We start from the raw sequence: 8,087 nt of genomic DNA on the forward strand, positions 1-8,087 counted from the left end.
GGTTTTGTAGTTCTTCACTCATGCCTATTCTGACATTGGCCCTCACCTGCTCCTGACAAATGGACTGACTCCTTGGTTCCTGATCTCTGGTCCATTGTATGTTGACTCTGCTTACTTTATGGAGTGGATTCTTGGTTCCTGACAGGTAAAATCTACATAGTGCTGTCTGACAGGCGTTAGAAAACATTTAATGGCCCATTCCACCACACTGCTGAGGTAAGGCAAAAGAGCAACTCTCAAGATCTGGCTTTCGGTCCTAGCACTTGCACTTATGACTTATTCCAGCGGAGGGACTGAGCCCTGACCCAAGAAATGGGTCTAGTCCTTCCTTCCACTGAATGCAGAGCAACAGCTCACCAGATTTCCACCCAAGGGCTATCTAATGATCCTGTAACTAGGAAAGACAGAATAATTTTGAGTAATTATTCTCTGGTAGACATGCAGGAGGACAGAGTAGCACGTGATTCTCCATATATACAATACAAAGTACTACTTGTCCTGATTCAGTTATTCAGTCCTGATTCTGCGGGAGCTGCCTCACAGCCCTCCTACCTGAAAACCAAATGGAGGGGAATGATAGACTAAGTGTAAAAGAAAAGATTCTTCTAATATGCTTTCTAATAACAACGTATATGCCCCAAAATTATTGACTGCAGGCTTGGAGTTCAGAAGCTACAGTTCACATCCTTACCAGCTACATGATTTGATTTTTCTGTGTAGATAATCCCTCACAAAGTGGATTTTGGGACTTTATCACAGCAGTGCCCTAGGTAGGTAGATAGAAGAAAGAAAGAAAGAAAGAAAGAAAGAAAGAAAGAAAGAAAGAAAGAAAGAAAGAAAGATTTTAGCTTCCTGTAGCTTGCTTTATCCCACATCATTTTTTCAGTGCATTTACAAATTTATTTTCAGTTGCCAAATGGAAAAAAATAGTAATAAATCTATAGCTGTATCTTTAAAAGGTCTTATACCCTGCACCTCTGTTAGTAGCCGAGTCTTCTTTCTGCAGAGATTTATACATGCTGGGAAGCGTGATGAGATGGCAATTGAGGAATTACATCAGGATCTGCTCAATTTTATTGCTAGGCACTGGGAGCAGATTGAATGCTCCTTTCTGTCCCTCTCCCTCCCTTCGCCTTCTACCTGCCTGTGCATATGAACCATCACTTTTCATTCACCAGTAACACAGCAGAAATGCCCCTAGGTTTGGCAGATGACCAGCAGAGTTTTCTAAACATGTTTTTAGAATATTGTAAGCCGAGGTTTTTCTTTTCCCCTTAAAAAACAGAGAGTAATATTAGGACATACTCAGGAAATGAACTGGCCTTGAGCGAACAGGAATCAGTTATTACTTTTGCTCCCTAAGAAATCTTTGTAATTTCAAGAATTGAGACCTGTGGCTTCAATCTGCTTGAGCTATAGGAATCTGTCTGGTGTTCTCACAAATAATAAAGCACATGGATTTACTACTATATTTTGATTTATCCTGCTGCATTGTCTAAAGGTAGGGGTTCTCAGGCACGGTAGTAAATGGACCTGCCAAAAAGAGAGTGAGAGAGAGAGTGTGTGTGTGTGTGAGAGAGAGTGAATAAAATAACTACCTGAACCATCAACCCCCATCAAACACTGGCCACATACCCCCAGTGTTAAATTGCTTCAAACATCAACTGCAGGAAGAAATAAATACAATATGAGCATTTTAAGCATCTAGAGGGTTAAAAACAACATAAATTGTGGGGGTGGGGGGATGCCAACAGTCATGGGCAAATAATGGTCAGTTCACATAAGGAGGTGATTCACATGACTGGGCGGGCAGGCAGGCAGGACGGGGAAAGCTTTGCCAGCTTACCTTCCCCCCAGACAATCAGCAGACTGCTTCTGGGAGCATGTCTCGCAAGCAGCCCGCACATCCACCCTATCCTGGCACCCTTAACCCTGGCTAAAGGCCAGGGTTAGAAGCAGAGTTAGGCGGGCAGGCGTTGCTGGGATCCACGCAGATCCCGGTGCTGCACATGAGCAGTCTAACCTGGGCTGCTTATGTTAATAGCCTTAATACATTTCTCTTGTTTAGAAATCACGCCTGCAAGCAATTCCCATCTCAGGATGATTGTAAAAACATGGCATATCTATTAAATAAGCATCTGACTTGCTTTGGAACTGTGTTCCTCCGAGTACAGTTCCAGGAACCTAAAGCCCACTTGATACATTACCAAGAACAGTGTGGCTTCCACTGCCCCATGGTCATTCCCTTGTGGGCATTTTATTATTGATTGATTGATTTGATTTGATTTGATTTCTATACCGCCCTTCCAAAAATGGCTCAGGGCGATTTACAATGAAATAAACACAATTAAAATCGACCAACAGTTAAAATAAAAAACTATAAAAATGATATAAAACCAGTTAACAATTAAAACATTTAAAACAGTTTAAGAACCCTGAAAGGCCAGGTCAAACAGATGGGTCTTAAGGGCTCTCCTGAAGGCCAATAATGAATTCAGATTACGGATTTCTCCAGGGAGTGCATTCCACAGCCCAGGAGCAGCCACCAGATATACCGGTGGTAAGTGTAGATGGACCTCCACAGATGACCTTAATGTGTGGTGGGGATCATGTAGAAGAAGGCACTCTCTAACATCTCCAATTCCCTTCCATCTGATCAAGGTGTACCACATAGTTAATGTATCAGACTAGCAATACACTCCATAATGGGTGAACCATTGCTAGTGTGGTATATACCTATTCTATTACTATTGGCATGTGGGCAGTAGTACTCTCAGATATTAGTGGGAGCAGCATGGGAGCAACCACAGGAGGACAGCCACCACACTGGTCCAGGTCAGATATGAAGTAGCAAATGCTTTGCACAATCACACAATGAGTTCAAAGACATTCCTTCATATATAAGGCACAATATTTATATGTGATAAATTAAATAAATAAAATCATGGGAACTGGTCATGGGAGTGATCCTAGATTAGAAAATGCAATGTAATAAAAGCAGTAATTGAAATAACTTGTGACTTACTGCAGACTGTAGGGGAAATTGAAATGTCCTGTAACATGTCAGCCATGTGTCAGATGGATGTGGTCATAATTACACAAGTCTCGGATTTGTTCTGTGAAGTATTACAAGTATGTGAAAGCCAACTGAAAAATAAAGCAAGGCCCATCTACCTTAAAATATACACTGTTCATTCTTGGAGTTCTCCAAAGCTACAGACCTGAGAAGTCAGCTTCCTTCAAGATACCTAACCTTCCCTTTACATCCTGGCCACAATGGCCTCAAAACATACCTCACCTAGTGGTCAGGAAGGCCAAATCCATGGAAAAGCTTTGCACGGGGATGATTGAGGCCATTGGTAATGAGAGAGACTGCAGCTTTCCTATCCCTTTCATGGCATTTTACGAGCATTGCATTCATCAATGAGGTCATTCACAGAGCTGGCTGGGCAGGGCAGTGGGTGTGCTGGCGGGAGGCTGGTCCAACTCACCTTCCCCCCAGACAACGGCTGTGAAGTTGCTGAGAACACAGACCACACTCCCAGTTGATCTGCAGTGCAGAGCTCCAGAGCCCCAGAACACACACAACCCCTTAACCCAGGTTAAGAAAGTGCTTGCTCCCTTAAACTAGGCTAACAGCCAGGCTACAAAGTGGGGGTTGGTAGTGCTGCCCCACCGAGTTTGGGCCCGATCCCGGCGGTTCTCATAAACAGCCTAACCCAAACTGGGCTTCCTTTAACCTGGGTTAGGCTGTGCATGAGAACAGCCTCAATATATTCGAAATGGTGAAACATACTTTCATAAATAAAAATAGATATAAATAAAATAGATAAAAATAAATAAAAATAGAAGACATAACCTCCCTAAATGCCACCCTGGAGGTGGTATTGGGCTGGATAAGAGATGGGCTGGATGAGAGACTGAGACTGAATCCAGATAAGATGGAGGTACATATTGTGTAGGGTTGGAACTCAGGAGGTGATTTTGATCTGCCTGTTCTGGATGGGGTCACGCTCCCCCAGAAGGAACAGGTATGCAGTCTGGGAGTGCTTCTGAATCCCAACCTCTCCCTAGTGTCCCAGCTTGAGGTGGTGGCCAGAATGCTTTCTATCAGCTTCAGCTGGCGTGCCAACTGCATCCGTTCCTTGAGATGAACAACCTCAGAATGGTGCTACATATGCTGGTAATCTCCAGACTGGACTTCTGCACTCTATGTGCTCTATGTGGGGCTTCTGCACTTTATGACCTCTGTGTGGGGCTGCATGTGTATGTACTTCAGAAACTGCAGTTGGTACCAGAATGTGGGGGCCAGGTTATAGTTTTAATATTTTTAATGTTGGGTTTTAAATTATTTTAATTGTAAACTGCCCAGAGACACAAGTTATGGGTGGTATAGAAATATGTTAAACAAACTAACTCACTCACTCACTACCACACATATTTGTTTGTCTTGGGACATCTTTCTACCCCAAACACTGAAATTTGGCTTGGGGTAGCAAATATGCCCCGTCATACCATGAGAGAGAGAGAGAGAGAGAATGTATATATTATGTATGTATGTACAGTGGTCCCTCGACTTACGTAGTTAATCCGTTCCGAATGGACGTTCGTAAGTCAAAATTTTCGTAGGTCGAAAAGCGCACCCACGGAGGTCTGGAAACACTCGTAAGTCGAGGAAACCGCATCTAAAAATTCGTAAGTCGAGGAAGCCAAATCTAAACCGCCAACTACTTCCGATCTTTTTTGGCGTTCGTAAGTCGAAAACGTTGGTTGTCGAGTAGTTCGTAGGTCGAGGGACTACTGTATATATATTTGCCTGTACATTACTAGTTGTAATCATTAGTACAGCTGGATCAGTTGCATTACAGTTCTGGCTACCATTGTCACGGATGCAAGAGTTGACCAACACTACTCCACAGGTCTCTTTAAAATCTCCTTTCCTTATACTCTCTTATTCCAGTTCACAAGTCCTAGAGAATGGAGTGCCATGTACTGCATTGCCTTACTGCTCCTACTGGGCCACAATGATATAGTACAGCTATCATTGCTGCTAAGGAGTAGCAGTAAGGGCGATCTATGGAGAGACAATCTATATGTGGGTTAGGAGACAGCCTGAGAACTCATTTTTATAGGATGGGTATGTAACATTACTTCTGTGTTACAGAGGGAGGGACGTTAATAACTTGCTTACTACCATGGTGACTCCTTAGCTGAATCAGAAATTCCCAGGACTCTGATACCATTCTTTGCTCAAAAGCAAAGGAAATTATACATCATCTGCCTTACAGTGTTTTATGGCAATGTATTATTAAGTACTATGGAATGTTTCTTTAAAGCGAGGTGCTTTTGCCAGCTCAGTTTGTTTGTTCTCATATTCTAGCCGCGAATATGAAATTACTTTTTTTTTATTGCAAGCAAAAAGGATCTTGACTTGCTGCAAATCTGAAAGCTTCTCTACACTAGGGAGTAAGTAGCTTTAAGTGATATGAATCACAAGTCACTGCTAGTTCCATGGAAGGGATGCCACTACTTACTATAAAGAGATTATTTCAGAGGTCAAGAATCCAATAAATACCTGTTATTTAAAAAGGCATGCTGAGTAAATGGTGCATTCCTCTAACTTTTCTTGGAACGAGTTTACTGTATAGGTTACATGCAACAGCAAAGATTTAACATTGCAGAGATTTAAAGTCAAAGGAAATGTACCACATGTAATCACCTATAAGTATAACACAAGCATGTACACACCCTGATCCAAATTTCTAAAATCCATGCATTATATTTTTAGTAATACCCAAGAGGCTTTAAACATACACCTGTTACCTCTGGGTTATAGGCGGTCACCAGGGGTTGGAGCTTGAAGTAGGGACTATGAGGGTCCAGGAGAAGACCAGGAGCCCTTTCTCATGATTAGTGAGAAAGGGCTACCTGGTAGGTGCAGATGAAGCCCAAAAGCGCTTACCTCCTTGCAGATGATCGGTCTGCCATCACTGCATGGGTGGATCGCCAAGCCAGACGAGCACCAGCTGCTGCCGGCAGCTCCGCGGGTTGGGTTGCCAGGATGCGCTGCCGCCCTGCCCCCCTGGAACTCCAATAATGCACCGCACAAGTGCGTGGTGCATTATGGGGGTTCCCCCTCCCCAAGTCTGCCAGCCATGGCTGCTTGCTTGTAGCTGCAGCTGACACACAATTAAGGAAATGGGGTTAGGAGATCACTTGAGAGAACTCATACAGCAGTAAGTCCAAACACAAATTGGATTCTTGGTGCCTGTATGAGTTCTCTCAATGAATCTCTATGATGATCTTTTCATATATATACAGTCCAGAGAAGCTACTCTGATAGAGGGACTCTTAAAAGGGCAGAAACTCAAAAAATTCCTGGGGGAAACTCACGAACCCCACTGGCTTGGGGCTGCCTGGGGGGTGAGTTGTGGCACAACCCACCATGCCCCCAAACCCACTTTGGGGTTCCTTGGTACCCCCCCCCAAGGGAAGAAAGGCCTGGCTGGGCCACCTCAAATCTCCATTATTCCCTATGGGAGAAATGCAAGAATTGGAAAAATCTTAAATCACAGAAGTGTCCGATTGCTTTTGGGTTCAGTGGGTGCTTGGCAGCCTTGGGTGCCTACCACCCACCCCAGTTTTGTGCCCCTAGCAGGCTATCATATCAACACACAGTGACACAACTAAGACAACCAACTGGAAACCAAAAAACCACCACAGAAGCAGACCTGCTGCTGTGCCTGCACAACTGCAAAGCCAATGGGACCAAACCAAACAACACCACAGACTACACAACAATAGCTACAAACCAACAAGACCTAACAAGATGGCATAAGGCAGTAAAAACCAACCCGACATGCAAACTGCAAAGAAAGGGGCAAGGCAAAAATACACCAACACACTGAAAGAGAACTTAAAGTAATGCAAGCATGCACCTTGTTCTTCTGCTCTTCTCTTCATGTGCGTTTTGCCTGTGGGGAAAGGAACGCTTTAGAATGTCCGGTCCACCACAACTTTGCTGGAGGCCATACAGGGCTGCAGGCACGTGGTGGCACTAGAGCACATATAGTTGTCATTCACGTGCATGCGTGTTTGCGTTTGGTCTGTGTGCTGCTAGCTAGAAGAGGGGAAAGAGAAGGGGGCTCTGAAAAAATTTAAGGGATAGGAAAGTCGGGCTCAGAGGCGGGTCAGTGGAGGCCAGTAGGGATGTGTGAGATGTGCGAACTGGGTTGGGGGTTCAGTTCTGCAGTTTAGGGTCGAACCGACCCCCCCCCCCGCCAGATTCCATCTGGACCAGAACCGAACCCCCTCACCAGTTCATGATTTTTTAATATATATTTTAAAAAAACATTTAAAAATTTGGTACCTCCTTGCCCCTTCGTGGGGCTTCCTAATGGCCATGGTATGTGTGTGTCGGCGAAGGCCCCCCCCCACTGGCCTCGTTTAACACTGCCACAGACCATAAAATAATCCTTTTTTGCCCATTTGAGCCTCTGTTATATGGCACAGTGGCCATTTTGCCTGCTGTCGTGCATGCTCAAATGGCCTCTGCAAGGCCTGACATGACCCAAGGCCTCGCAGAGGTCATTTGAGCATGCATGGCAGCCACGTTTTTTAAGACCACATACTCATCATGGCTGGTGCATGCGTGTCTGGTGTGTGCGTATGCGCCAGCAGAACTAAAATGGAGTGGGGAAATGGGGGGGGGCACACTTAATAAAAACAATTAACAAATACATATATACACAAGTATATATACAAATCCATCTCTGCAGCAGCTATCCAGTAATATTTACACCACCAACTATTGACACAAACCAGACCAAAAACACTATCTACAGAAAAAAAGAAAAAACATCTACTACTACTATTGACATCCACCACACACACACACACACACACACACACACCCCAGAAGAAACTTCCACACATGCATATACTCATGCACACAACACTTTTGTCTACACAAACATATATTTACACACACTGAAATATTTACAAATATACATTTTGGCAGTCCTGCTGCCCTCCCCCTGCAAATCAACTATGTACAACAGCAAGCAACACACCACATTTAAAAATTT

Source organism: Hemicordylus capensis, chromosome 1 (genome assembly GCF_027244095.1).
Source record: "Hemicordylus capensis ecotype Gifberg chromosome 1, rHemCap1.1.pri, whole genome shotgun sequence".
NCBI classification, from domain to species: Eukaryota; Metazoa; Chordata; class Lepidosauria; order Squamata; family Cordylidae; genus Hemicordylus; species Hemicordylus capensis.